Source organism: Orbicella faveolata, unplaced genomic scaffold (genome assembly GCF_042242905.1).
Source record: "Orbicella faveolata isolate gen_17 unplaced genomic scaffold, um_ofav_v1 contig_36, whole genome shotgun sequence".
NCBI lineage: Eukaryota > Metazoa > Cnidaria > Anthozoa > Scleractinia > Merulinidae > Orbicella > Orbicella faveolata.
In genome coordinates, this window is record NW_028301565.1 from 5,689,707 (window position 1) to 5,705,381 (window position 15,675).

At 38.4% G+C, this 15,675-nt stretch overlaps 1 long non-coding RNA gene across 2 annotated transcripts; it reads right to left on the reverse strand.

Annotated features, from left to right (window-relative positions):
* Positions 1-842: 842 nt before the first annotated feature.
* Positions 843-8,849, reverse strand: LOC149102090 (uncharacterized). Of its 2 annotated transcripts, XR_016202386.1 has the most exons (3): positions 8,595-8,849; positions 5,987-6,067; positions 843-1,132 (listed from the first exon to the last, which is right to left on the reverse strand). It is a non-coding gene; the product is annotated as an uncharacterized LOC149102090 (long non-coding RNA). The 2 variants fall into 2 exon arrangements; XR_016202385.1 differs by having other exon boundaries at positions 843-6,067.
* Positions 8,850-15,675: the final 6,826 nt, after the last annotated feature.

Consider the following 15,675-nt stretch of genomic DNA (forward strand, 5'->3'; position numbering starts at 1 on the left):
TTTGATTAGCTTATTTAAACCAAGGAAGGTGGACACAGTTAGTCAGGCACGACTGTGGCTGGGTTCTTACTACAAAGATGAAAAGTTCTGTCACTCTTTTGTCCCTTAAATCTAGATCCAACAAACTAGTCACAGGCAACACAGTGATTTGTGGTTCATTTAGTAAAAAAAAAGTAATGACATATTTTCTTCAGCCTTTGAGCTTGGGCTAATTTGAATAAGCTGTTGTAAATGTAGAACAATCAAAACAATTTCAGACTCATCCTCTATTTACTTAATTATTACTTATTAATACATCTGTTAAAGAAATCCTGATAAAAATTTAAAAAATCTACGAAATAAAGACTGATTTTATCACTGTCACTAAACTCATCCTCTATTAACTTTCTGTAGAGGTGTTCATCATCATTGTCTTGTTCTTCTTGCCCTTCCGCTTGTTCTTCTTGATTCTCTTGTCCTTCTTCTTCTTCTTTGTCTTCTTCTAACTCCCCCTCCTCCTCATCGATCATATCATCTAATGCCTCCAGGTATGGTTTGGCCAGGCTATTAAAAATATGGAGATGGATTTACTTCACCAATAGACACAACAATATTGTGGAAAACTGAAACTTTCTGTGAAGGGGCCTGTTACGGCTATTTCGTGTTTTTTTTGTGTCCTTTTTTGTTCCGTATGTTGATGTATTTTTTCACATTCTGCATGCTTTTTTTCTCGCGTCGTATGTAAATTTCGTTGCGTATATATTTGTGTTATCCTTTCATGTTCGTTTAGTGCTAGTTTATCGTCCGGTACACTTGTATCTTCTTGGTTCCCTGAACCCCGTTGCCAGCATTTTGGTAAGCCGTTTAGTTTATCGTCTGTTTGTGTTTTCCTCTTAGTTTTCTGCCGTCTTCAGTTAGTTATTTGTAGTAATTCGTTTCATGTTTATCTTTAGGAATTTACCTTCCTCCTACGGAAAGTGAAATAAATTTGCTGGACTAATTGAAACTCGCTTTAAGTTGTGTCTGAAGTCGGCCCTTTGCCTCTTCAGGGCCCATTTCTTGAAACTTCCTGGCTATTCAAGGGCTTGTCAACTTACAAGGACCGTTTTCAGGCTGCTGTTTTGGGCCCAAAGCACCAAACTACCTAATGAAACTGAAATCAGTTTTTAAAAAGAGCATTGGAATTACAATCTAAAGTACAACAGTAATATTATTATAATTCAAATTATAAATATTCATACTGTATTTTGAAAGTGGAAGTTTTTTCACGAGGAATGTGAACGCCTTAAAGAGATCTTTTCCCGACTGTGCTATCCTGACGACCTTGTGCAGTCAATCATTCGCAGATTTATTGAATCAAAAGTGTTCGAGGATTCACATACTCGAGTGGCTGATAAAAGAGAAGCCCCAGTCAGAATCGTGTTGCCCTACAAGGATCAGAAATCTGCAAACGTAGTACGTAAACAGCTGGCTGACCTCAGTCGGAAGATCAACGCAGATATTAACCCAGTTTACACAAGTAGAAAGATCAAGGATGAAATTAAGGTCAGGGAAGACAAGCAGCCTCTTGTGAGTCAACAATGCGTGATGTATTCATTTCAGTGTGGCCTGTGTGATGCAGGCTATGTCGGTTACACGTGCCGACACCTACACCAACGAATTGGAGAACACAAAGGATCGGCAATCGGAAACCACCTCAGAGAGCAGCACGATATGGAGCCAGAAGACATCGCACAGAGTTTTCGAATCTTAAGGAAGTGTCAGAACAAATTTGGCTACCTTATTTTTGAAATGTTTTTTTTTATCAAAGAACTGAAACCAATGCTAAACAAACAGTGCGATTCAATTCGCGCCCAATTATTTGTTTAGAGCAATTCTTGCTAAGATTATTTTATTTTTCCATTGTATATTTTTAACACTTTTTCACATATTTTATCACATTTTAGCGTTCGCCACATTTTTATCTATTATAAGTTGTTTTTAACATATTTATGGCTATATGCTATTGTAGAAAATTTACTCACTTGAAAATGACCTCGTAGAGGTCGAAACGTCGTGACTTTTTAGCGCTAGTTTTTATTTCAAAATCGATTTCTAAGAAACTACTTATTAACATACTGTATTTCTATACCTAACTAAGAAAACCAGTTTTTGATTAATATGATGCAAATGGACTTCTCTATAAACTCACTTCCTTCAACTTAATGTCTGCTAATTTTTCACGCAAATAGCAAACCACCAGTTGTGATTGCAGTTACCCGTCTCACTCTACATAGCAATTTTCAATTTGGTTTCAAAATTAACTTGCATTTGGGTTTGCATCACTGCTCTGTTTTGCATCCTGTACTTTCTTTGTTGTGTTGTTTGTAATATTGTTAATACTCTGGTTCTGGTTTCAAGGCACTTCAATGAAAACTGTTCAGACATCACTTCCTTCCTGCATGAGATGAAGTAATAGTTAAAAGCACATGCCATTTTTGGTCTGGGACATTGATGGGGATTCCTGGACGGGCCCCCAGAGGAGCTCCCATCTGCTTTCAAAACTACATCATTAGCCTAGCAAAACTAGTGCCAGTCCTAAACCCCACATTAGAATTTAAAATCCTTAAAACTCATAGTCTTGTTGTTATTGGGATAAGATGTTCTAGGTTCCGAACTACTGTGTCTGATACACCTCACAAGATTAGAAGCCACAGATTTAGGAAAGCCATTCCCTAAGAGAACGTTTTAATCATTGTTCTTTGTTTCTGAATAAGAGAGTCTATTTCACATATACGACAAGCCTGGTGCAACAAGGCCTAACCCAAGTAATTTTGGCAAGTCAACGTACTTGACTAGAAAACAAGACATTCTGTCCAGTGTTTGTGTGATTCCTATAAATGTCAATGGATGTTCTTTTGAGAGAAATGTCCAGGAAATGGATCAAGCCATCTTCAAATTTGTTGACTGTAAAACATGTCAGATTTATTTGGTTTGTCCATCAACAGCATATCTTCAAAATAACGTCCATAAAACTACTCATTTATAAGGCCACTGTCAAGCATTTTACGAACAATATCATTTTTGAGTTCTGTCATGATAAAAAAAACAACAACAACGGCCTAATGAAGAACCCAACAAAATGCCATCAATTTGGTTGTCGAGTGCTCTCTTAATTAATTTGGTGTTAATCAATTTATTGTCATTAACTCCAAAGAAACCAATCTGAACAACTGTCAGGGCTTGCAAACTCCAGTTCCTCTTAGAGTGAAAACAAGGTGTTTTCCTTCGACATCTACATGGGAGAGTATCATAATTTATGTGGGTGGTGGTGGTGTATCGAGTTGTGTTTGACAAACCCTTTTCATTTTTTATGTTTCAATCTACATATAGCAATATAAAGGAACTGTCTTTTAACTGTTTAATAGCAAACCACTTTATTTTTAAAAAGTGTCTGTTATTTTTAGTTAAAGTTAATTTGGCTCACAATTCCTTTCTATTTAAATGTATGTTGCTTGAAAACTGTGATCTGGTGGCCCTAGATGCAATTTGAGTTTTTCTGTAATTTTGAAAAGTCAAGCCCCACTGTTTGTTACTAATATTGTATCAAAAGGATAACACCATTCTTATCATGGTTATTCTATTGATTCCATTTCATCATTACTTAAGGTGGTTCTGCAGTTATTGTGGGCACACTACCCCATGTCAAAGTTTGCAACATAAATTTTGGGGCTTTGAAGTGTTGGCTAAGAAATTTTGGGAAATATTTTGTCTTTCACTCGGTGATAATGTTACTTAATTCCATTTACTAGGGAAAATATTTTTATTCTTACTGGTGTTTGACTGGACCCCATTTTTTGGACAACAACACTACCAGTAAAAAAAATTTTGCTGGCATACTTTTACTCAATTTCTGGAACCAGCTTATTTTGACTTAATACAAACCATGCCCAAGTTTTGGGGAAATCATTTGAGCAGAAGTTCACAAGTATTAACTTAAAAGTCAAAGACATGTAAACTCTAACATTCACTGAAAGTTTCTACAATTGACTCTCATTTCCAAAACAAGCCATGAACCCAAATTTTGTGAGAAGCTTGCCCCAAAGCTTGCTAAATAAAAGTGGCTAGTCGATTAGTGATTGTGCAAACCATAAAAAGCATTAATCCCTAGTTCTTAAAATACTATAAAATGCTTGATAACCTCATTGAATTTTCAAAGATGCATTTTGCAACAGTATTTGGAAATAACTTTTGTGTCAAAGTCTTTCCACACAAATTGTACGGTACGGCAATATTTTGGCTATAAGTTTTACTGTTGTGACTCAAAAAGAAATGGGGCACTGTTGTCAGGATTGTAAGCTACTCCCCGACTGATCTCTGGTGAGGAAGAGAAGCAGTTTTATCAATCTATGATTACAAAATATAATACAAAATAGGTACTACAAGTACAGGCTGAGCCATCTTTTTGCCATTCCTTAATATATAGTTAAAAAGACAATTATTAATAATAACAATAAAATAAAAATAGCAATAAAAACAACAACGACGACAACAAAAATAATAACAATAATATTAATGATAATGATGTGCTTCTGGGCATGAATTATGTTTTCATTCATGACAGTTGGTTCATTGTATTTGACCAGTAAAAGTGCTTCACTGGGTCTATTTGTTAGAAAAGTGGAGTCTCATCAAAATGTGTGGGCACAGTTCGTGGATATTTAAAATCTTGTGAGGGTTGTGCTCTATGACTGATTAATCACCCAATCAATCATTGTTGCAACCCCAAAACAAGAAGGCAAGTTTATAAAAAAGTTGAGCATTTCTGCAAGTTGAAATTTTCTCGTGAGTGCTAATGGGCAACAAAAGTCTACCAGGTAGGCAACTAAAAAGACACACGGGGAACCAACAAAAACAGAACTAGTTGCCCAAAGGGCAAATTAGCAAGAAAGTTAGTGTCAAACACTGCATTAATAGCCGTCAAGCTCATTCTAAGAGCTTTGTGGCATCCAAAAGTTTTCTTTACTCTGCCTCCTCGACTCCTCAACCTCTCTTAATTCACTTATGTTTGTTGTGCCCCAAACCATTGCAGGAAAGAAAGTGAGTGCTTTGCAGGCTGTAAGTATACATGTAGAATACAGTAGGGGCAATTGTACATGTATGGTTTACCAGTTTTGTCATTTAAGTTAAGGTTGTCATTTGCTAACACAGAAAGCTCAACTTCCTACAAGCTGTCTTGTTCACAGCTTTTGGGGTTTTAAATAAGAGTCACAACAAAGAATAGAAAAAATATGTGCACTGCGACAAATGCTTGAGTAACTACATATGATATGCAAATATCTTCTGTGTAACATGCAGCAAAAATTGCTTGTATCACTGCCATACATCTATACCTTAACCTATAACATACCACAGAACCTCCCAAACTACCGGTAAGTTGAGACTTTTATTTTATATCAATTTTAAAAACAAAATTATTTTGTTCTAGTGGGGACAATGGGTTGTTGACTAGTTTAATGGATACACAAGAATAATAAGCTGTGCATTAAAGTGGTACTGTACAATCACTTCTTCCTTAAGATTTTGAAACTCCATCTACTAAACACTCCCTGTGCTAAATTTTAAGCCTTCATAGCAGGGATGAAAAGGAATTAAAAACTAGAAACTGGCTAATTTATCCAGGTGCGAAGAAGATGTGTCTTGAAAAATAGTTGGCCTTCTCTAACACATAATAGTTGGCTTTCTCTAATACATAATAGTTGGCTTCCTCTAACACATTTGGTTTGCAATGTTCTTCTTAGTATTGCTGGAGTACTTAGTGTACAAGAAAAAACTCATAAGCTAACCAGATATTGAAGTATAATATGAGGACATAAGCCCTAAAATTCTTGAGAAAGTGCTGCCATTACAGTTAAGACCCAATTACATACCGGTAACAAAAAAATGAATTATTTTGGCAAGACACAACTCTAAAAAAGTTATCAATGCATGGCAACTGATACATATCATGGTAAGGGCTGATGCTCACCATCCCTAGTTCCTTCTCTACTACGACTTTCTTCGGTTTGTGCATGTTTTCCCTCATCCAACCCATGATGATCATCCATTACTGCAAAAACAGAAATTCAAAGCATTATTGTTAAACACAAAATCACACAAATGTAATTATATTTTAAGTTACACTGACTGTTTTAAAATAACATACATGTACAGTCTTGTAGATTAAAAGCTGTTCCTCAGTAAAGGGAAATTTAAAAGAAAACAAAATTCAATCAGAAACAACTGCAAGAGTATGACTATCTTATCAAGACCTAGGTTTTTAAAGTCTATTTCAACTGACAATGAAACCAAAACAGAACAGACTGAATCTCTAGTGGCAAAGTTTAGCTGGTGAGAACTACATCTTATTATATGGCTAGCTCCGCGAGCGGACAAGATGAATCAAATCCTGCACTGTGATTGGCTACCCGAACGGGCAAGATGGAGCTATCTTGCCCACTCGGGACTACCCGCCGTGTCCCACAAGAAAAATTTCCCCGAAAGCCATATAATAAATCCTTTATTGACCAAGCTTGTTCGTTCAAGATGGCTGGATATTGGCCTCGTTCTTTTTTTGTGAGTTTATGGACCTCGACTCCGTCTCGGTCCATAAACTCGCAAAAAATGAACTTGGCCAATATCCAGCCATCTTAACCTCACACTTGGTCAATAACCCATATATATTTATCAAGAGATAAAAGACATCCTTGAGAATAAAAATACAAGTAGATAAACAAACCGTTTTCTCCTTCTTTAATTGTTTTTACATTAAAAGAACAAAAAAAACCCAAGTATCCAAAAACATGAATAAATTCTCCAGAAGATAACAAGAATGGCAATGTTCCTCACACAAGAGCTGGCACAAAGAGATAATGGCAATGCCACCTAATGAAGACATGACAAGGTATTGGCATGTATCCCTGTTTAAACAATAGAGAGTTTCTGTCAAGGAACTATCGGTTGATAGTTGCCTCATGGAAATTTGATGTTCTTAAAACAAATATTTGCCCGAGAAGCGAAGCTTCAAGGGTAAATATGCTAGTTTTAAGAACATCAAATTTCCAAGGGACAACTATCAACCGATAGTTCCGAGACATAAACACTCTATTTTCTTTATCGTTCACCACTAAATTTTCTTCCGCACACCAGTTCAAAATTCATATTGAATTATTTTCAACTTTTTTAGATGAAAGCCATGGAAGGTCATTGAAGCCAAATGTAAAATTGAAAAAGAAAACAGACAAAAACCCACTTAATATATTTCAATTGTTTACTTTCTGTAAGCCCGCTTCTTTACAGAAACATTTACATGGACGAGTACTATCCATCCAGGTATTTTCCTCAGACAGGCACCATGGGCTGATAGTGTCTCGCCACGGATGAACACTATTGCATCACATGATCAATTTAAACCAATAAGAATCGGAGAAAATTCAGTAGTGAACTATAATATGTACTAATTGGACCAGCCGCATAGAAAAGGAAACCTAGGCAAGCACTTCTTGAAGCAGCCTCACATGATGACTATACACACTGCATGTCTACAAAACACTGCTTCGTAACAAACAGCTTAAAGGTAGCAAGTCAACAACAGAGGAAAAGAAGAACAGAAAGACAAACAACCCTGACCTTAACTGGTGATTCCTTAGCACTATATTGTGAATGCTTCAAGCGCAGAATTTTACACTTATTCAATAGCATCAAAAACAAAATCACTACTCATGGATTGTATGTTATTTGGATTATTTTGATCTTTTACCTAAGTTGTTTATTATGTTGTTCCTTATACTCAAAAATTCATGTATGCCTATCAAAGTTCATCAAAAAACTGTACCTTCCAGCCACCGCAAAATGTAATGCGGAGTGATAAAATAAATAAATAGTACTATTTAAAAGACCTGGCAAAATAGGGTAAGACTGGTACATCATATCTCTTTTGCAAGCATGGTGACCTATTTTAATTTATTTTTAGAGACTGTGCTTGGTAGGAAACATTCAGGGAAATGTATTGTGCATTTGTTTTCATGATTGTACCCAGGAGATTACTTTAAGCTTACTTTAATATCGGTAGAAATCATTCCCAATACTGATAGAAGCAAAGAAATACCAGACAAAATAAAGGCTCGAAAGTTCAAACTGTCACAAGAATGGTAAACTCGATTTCTTGACATCCTGAACTAAACTCAAATTTCTTGAACTGTAACCAATTTCAATCCTTGCAATCCTGCACATTATTTCGAAACTACTGTTTTTGCTTTGTTCTATAGCATTTTTATCCAACTAAGCTGTATATTTGGTGGCATTTGGCGATACAAGGTGGTAATAAGCTGACTGAAAATTTGCTCTGTCTGCACGACAGCGTTTCTTTATGCCCGTGACGGAGGCAGATCTTAATTGCAAAATTCAAAACACAACAGTGTGGACTATACAAACTAGTGCCAGCTTAGTTCGTGCCGCTTGAAAGCAACACGATCAACAAAACTTAGATTGCTGATGAACATGTCGAAATGGCTTCGTAGACTTGAGCCATATAAATTGCTCACTCCATTTCTACAAACAACATAATACAATACACTACACTTCACAAAGCTTCTTACCAACAATATTAGGCTTCAAAGGCAGCTGTAAATGTGTTTCGGAACATGCAGAAAGATCCGGCAAAACACCCTCACGATAAAAGTCACAATCGATAGGTTTCGAGCTTTCAACTGGCACACACCGTCCCGTCCCCTAGTAAAATAATCTCAGAGGACACGATCACAACGCATTTTCATTGGAAGAAACAACAACACATACAATTGGTCAAAAGGTGTTAGACATGTCTGCCACGCAGGACGAAAGTGCAACGCTACACCCGAAGGGCTTCATGGAACTTCATGGAACGGCTGAGAATCGGCCGAGATGAGCCTGGGACCTCTGCCTCCCTGAAGGAGAGAGAGCCTGGGAACAAGGTTGAAATTGGCTTGTCTTCGTCTGTCGGCGATAGATTTGGAGCATCCTGATCTGGGACGATTGGAGTTAAAGACGTAATAGATGTAGAGTCAGTGTATAGGCATTGATTTTCTTAATTAAAAGGGCATTTTGTGAAACATAGAACTCACGTACGATCAGACAGTCTGTGGCTATCCTACTATTGGTGCGAACACGCGAGGGTTGGCCAGGTAGATGACCGAGATGACTCAAACACATGAAGATTTAGTCCGTAAAGATCTTAACGAATATTCTCCTGCCTCCAACTTGCTACTGAACGAGAGGGTGAAAGAACTTATGGCTGCTGGCAAAATAGTGTATCACCTTGCGTTTGGTCAATCTCCGTTCCCGGTCATGGAGTCAGCTGTTTCGACCCTTGTCCAGAACGCCGGAAAAAATGCTTACCTGCCTGTGGCTGGAATTCCAGAGCTGAGAAAATCGATCTCTGAATTTCACCGAGAGTTTGATGGCGTTGATGTTAAATCAGAAAACATTATTGTTGGACCAGGCTCCAAAGAGCTGATCTTTCTTCTTCTCAGCGTGTTCAATGGCGACGTGTTTGTTTTGTCTCCCACGTGGACCACCTTCAAACCACAGGCTCGGCTTGCACATCATGATGCCATCGTTATAACAACCGAGTACCGGCATGATTGGCGAGTAACTCCTGACATTCTGGATCGAGTTCTTGGCCAATCGTCTGCAAAAAACAAGATGATCATCTTGGTAAACCCAGACAATCCTACTGGTACTGTGTACACTGAAGAACATTGGAAAGAACTGGTCGACATGCTCAGAAAACACAATGCCATTGTATTGTCGGATGAGATTTACGGACGCTTGCAGTTCTCAGGAAACCACTGCTCATTGGCCAAGTTTTACCCCGAGAACACCATACTCAGTTCAGGTTTATCCAAATGGGCTAGTGCTGGAGGGTGGCGGTTAGGTTACCATATCTACCCGTCAGAATTAAGGCCTTTGCTAGATGCTGTCAAAAGTGCTGCAAGCCACACCTACTCATGCGCAGCTGCACCCATGCAGTATGCCGCTTTGACCTACCTGAGTCTATCCGAAGAATCAAAAGCATACATGTCCCACCTGCGTCGCATCTTGGCAGCTGTAGCGGACTACAGTTATCGGCACCTTACAGAGGTTGGGGTGAAGGCTGTGAAACCACAGGGAGGATTTTACATGTTCCCAGATTTTGAAGTGATTAGGTGTGCTCTGGCTAATCGTGGTATAATCACTGCCCAGCAGATGTGTGATGCAATCTTTGAAGAGGTATCAGTTGCTCTCATGCCTGGGGGTCCTGCATTTCTTAGACCAGTGCAAGAGCTCACTGTGCGATTGTGTTTTGTCAATTTTGATGGCAGCATTGCCTTGAAGGCCAGTGAAGCGATTGGTCTTGATAAGCCACTTCCTGATGGCTTTGTTGAGAAACACTGTTCATTGACGGCAGGTGGAATTCAGGCTTTGAAACAGTGGACACTTGATCAAAAGGCCAGTGTTTCTCTTACTTAATGGACTTCTCCAGTGGAGAGCAATAGTTTGTTACTCTATCAAACTTATTTAGACTGGGAGGTGGGGGCTTGTGAGGCACTCACAAACTTTGATTGTACTTCTAGCTTTCTGTTTGGCTCACAAACTCTGGTTAGCTACTAAGAACCAGAGTTTACTCCTATATGCAAAATAGATGAGTGATGAGTTTACAGCTTTGTGGGAACAAGAAATTCTTCCAAAAGCAGGCTAAAATCATTAATCTGTTAAATCCATGCAATCTAAATCAATAGTGCAAGCATGTTCCAGAACTTGATGACTGCAGACCAACGCTCCATACAAAATCAATCTGTGAAAAAGCTATCTCCTCTAAGCAGATTTTTTCCACTTGCTGTAAGCAACAGAAATCTTAGATAAAATGAACTCAATACAGAGTCATCATTTAGGGCAAATATAGCTGCTTTTCTAAAGCAACAAAACAGGTTTCTATAATAGAGAGTTTAAGCATGACATTTATGGCAGACGGCAAACAGCAAATATTACCTCTGATTTTTTATTCTTTTCTTCTAATCCTTAAATAAATCTCATAAACATAGAAAAATGTCTCCTACTATTCACCGCAAATACAAATATTTTCGCTCTACTGTACAGACAGCTGAAGACAGATGGCAAAAGTTTCATTTTTGCAGTTTGCCATTTCACGTAAATGTCATGCTTAACCTCTCTAATGTGTGGACACATATTTAGCGGTAAAGGTCGGCACACACGAGGGGTGGACTAGTCCCTGCAATTAGTCCCTGCAGCTAGTCCCCTGAAGAGTTTACACAAGGAACTGGTCATAGGGACTTGTCCCAAGAACAGTTCACATGAAGTGTTTTGAGGAACAAGTCGCAGGGACTTGTCCCAAAATTCACACCAGTTTGAATTCGTGAGACTAGTCGCAGGGACCAAATTTTAGTCCCCAGGACTAAATTTTGTGGTAAAAAAGGCTAGTTCGCATGATGGGACTTGTCCCCACGACTAGTTGCAGGGAACAATTACAGGGACTTGTCCCCTCATGTGTGTCGACCTTAACTTCCCAATCCCTGTCACCATGTTAGAAAAGGAGATGGTTTGAATGTGCTTTTAGCTGTATTCTTATCTAGTTATGGATGCACTACTGAGTTCAGAGAGCACTCAAAAAGCTAGGGTTGCTCTTGGCTATATATTAAACATCTCTTGGAGGCAAATTTTTGTGATGTAGTAATCAAACACTGCTAGGTTTATCTCTTCCCCTCCATCCTTCTGAGCTATTTCCAGTTTCTTTTGTCACATACTTCAGTAAACTTGGTTGACTCTGCACTAAGTGTTTTCTTGCATGCAATCTTCTACCCTAATCAGCTGCAATTTATCTTGGATGGTTGTAAGCTAATTAGATAGGCTACATTATACATGTACACAGGTCTCTCTGCTCTGCATCATAACAGAATTAATAACATCCTCTTCAGATTGTCTTTTGAGACAAAGTTCTAATTTACAGGCATGCCACAAAAAAGTATGAAATATTAAAAAATAATCAGTAAGAGATTTGTCTTTTATTGATCTCTGTATGAAATGATTGGAAATTTTTTTAACTATCGAGTATTTATTCACCAAAGAGATTGAAATGTATTTATTATTTTTTAGTTTTTTCCTCTCATTATGCTGAAATAATACTTCATCAATACTGGTAGTAATTATTGTCAAATAATGTTGATATTATGTCTATCTGTAGAGCCTATAGTAGTCTAACAAAATAATTAATATTTCTGCTAGCATCTGATTTCCAGAACTGATATCTTCACTTACATACACATAGTCTGTTCAAGGTGTGAAGAAATTGACTTAGTGTAGGGACAAGGCTGAAATATTTTAAGGCATGGACCATGTGACTTTTGAGGGGGAGGGGTGGGTGATTTTGAAAAAAATATATATCTCGCAAACATCCTTGGACCAAAAGAATTTATGCATGATGACTATGGCGGAAAAAAAAAATCACCCACATGTTTCAGTGAGCTAAAAAGAAGCATGTTAAATTGAGAAAAAAATACCATGCATACACACCAACAAGTCCTAAGAAAAGCATTCCTAGTGCATTAAAAGGGTAAAAAAATCATGTCTATACCAATCACCCTTGCCCCTCAAAAGTCAAATGGTCTAACCCTTCACAAAAGTAGATTATTAGGCTAAATAGTTGTGGTTTGCCAGTATTTTATGTTCTTTGTGATTTGTAACTCAAGCCTTTCAGTCTCAAGAAATGGTAGGTCATGTTAAAAAAAAATCTCAAAAATTGCTGCTTGCTGTTCAAACAAGTTCCACCATTTGAAAGTGCTGTTCAATACCCCTGATTTGAATGGTTACACCTGAAGGCTTCTACATAGATAGTTTAGGTTCTTAGGTTTTTGACTGGGAAGGTAATCAGTATAGATCATTTAGGTTCCTAGGTTTACCAGGTTCCCATTAGTTACACTGTAATAGTAGGCATTCATTAATATCGTCAAGCGTGTCCAAATTAATTTGTAGAGGGGTGTTTCAGTTTGTAGAGGGGTTATAGACTTGCACCTAAATAAAGTTTTTGATTTGATTTGAAGCTTACGTAGCGTCAAGTTTGCCACTGGTAGAGGAAGAGTGTCAGTTGCTCACCCCACCCCAACCAGTGAGAAGCAAAGGGTGGTATTGCGACCTATCCTAATGTCATCTGCGATCTAGACAATTTTTCGCGAGCACGGAAAAATCGCCCTGATTGATGTCACAGGTTAATCAAATGTTGTAAAGAAAATGCTGATCGAAAAGAACGTGTTGATCGACCTATACGAGAAATTAAAAACAAACAAATTAATTAACTGTCACCGTAAAGTTTCCATGTCCGTATTTTTTTCTTAATTAAAGGAAATGCCCGACTTCAAGATGAGGATATGGTCCAAGAGATATTCCGCATGTACCGTCCCTGTCGCGCGTTTATAGTACCGCGAGGAGCACGGAGTTGTGGGCTGGTTGTGTGCCACCTCTGGCAAATCAAGCACCACATGCACATGGACATGGTGCGAGACAAAATGCAGCAGCGTCAGCCTTGAACAAGAGAGCAAGCTAGGGGATTCCATATCAGTTATCGTGCATCTTGTTTTAGCTCTTACGAAAGTTCAGTTTTGAAGTTGTCAAAAATGATATATTTCATTTGTTGGCTTTCGTTCATGAAGGTTTGGCTAACCGTAAGTTACTTAAAAAATAAAACTATTCATCCTGGATTAGTGTTAATCGGCTTTTGAACAAACCGGACCCTGATCTCTTTTAATTAAATATTATTTTGTGTACAAGCATCCCAACGCTTTAGTGAACTCTCGTGACACAGTTGTGTCACTTCTTTCCTACCCTATTAGTAATAACTGATATTTCTGAATAAAATTTCAGTATCTGAGGACCTGCCAAGGCTTTCACTTAGCGAAAGTCATCGTTCATTGGAGCGAATATTTATGACAAAACAATATGGAATGGTGTATGTGACGAAAAAGAGCATTCCAGTAGAAAAGTTACTCTCAAACCCCGGTTGTGGGTTGCGCGGCCCGCTTCCCAAAATCCTTACCCTATTTATGACCAAAATCTGCAATTTTCCCTACCCTATTTATGACCTGACTAAAAATTCGATACCCTGTTTATGACAGTTAGCTACAGTTGCCGCTCACACAGTTCCCCTAAACATAAGTTTTGAACGGCTTTTGCTTATGATCTTATCGATAATGATGAAAAAGTAGCTTCTTCTAAACAACATACCCAATTCAAGACTAAAGCACAAAACCCATACCCTATGTAAGACCAAAATGGCCAAAATCGACACCCTATTTATGACCAAAACGGCTGAAAAACCCTGCCCTTTGGGGCCGTACATACCTATATAGCCCATACAAGGGATTACCCCCCCCCCCGTCTCAAACCTGAATGCATAGTTCAGCCAGCTTAGAACAACCAGAACCTATCTGACAAGGATCATAATGGGAGAGAATTAACTGGTCGTTGTACAGAGTAAGCCTTTGTAATGAGATTTCAATAAGAGTAAAACATGGATCGGTGTAGGTTTGGGACAAAAATGTACCATGGAGAGGTGGCGCTCTAGAGTGACGCCTGTTAGTAGAACTCTGACAGGGGCTAAGGAAAATTAATTGGACTCTGCGATGAATAAAAATAACGTCGTTGCTGGTTTTTAGAGAAGTAAAATAACCGGCGAAAAGGTACTCTTGGTCAAAATCGAATAAGAACATTGGAAGCAAAGATTGAAAAGATATTTGAAAATTAAAGCCTCGAACTACATATCAGAAAACTCCGATGTCAACTCTCAGAGTTGGCTGCTGGAACAACAGGATGTTCCTGGGCACCAGAAGGCAAAAGAAGACCGGGCAGACCACGAACGACCTGGAGGAAGAGTGTAGAGAGAGAGTGGAAGGCGACCGGATGGCAGTAATCAGGGGAGCTGCAACAGTGTCTGCGAGGAACCGAGATGGATGGAGGGCTGTTCTGATTGGCCTTAGCTGTCCTGCGGGGCACGACGAGCATGAGTTAACTTCCATTAACGGTGACCTCGCTGTCGTCATAATCGTCGTCGTCATCATCATCACCATTTTTATCACAGCGACCTTCGCCATAACCATAACCATCATCATCAGCATCTTCATAGTATTTACAACAACAACAACAACAACAACAACAACAACAACAACAACAACAAACAGAACTCAAAACCATTTTCCACGGCAGTTTGCCCCTCAGTCAATTACTATCGGCTATTTCGAATTATTACAAACTGGATCATTGGATAATGCTTTTCGAAAGTTTTCATTGGCTTGGCCATCATGGGTTATGAGCCATTATACCATGCTCTACGAATATGGTAAGCATACGTGCGATTTTTTTAGGGCGTTTTCATTTATATTTTGGTTAAGTTTTCTATATTTTGGGGGGCGTTTTTAATAAAACAATTATTCCACTCGCGCTTGTTGGATATGAGATGATTATAGCCAACTCATATTCAACGCACGCTCGTGGCCGTGGAATAATTGTTAGCTATTTTTCTCCCCCGAGATTTCGAGATAGCGATGTTAAACTGTAGTTTCTTCGTCCAGCTCAGAACAGGTTACAAATTTTGACGATCATTGCCCGAAGATTTTTCTACTTCTAGACGCCGACAAAGGCTACTCTGCCGAGCAA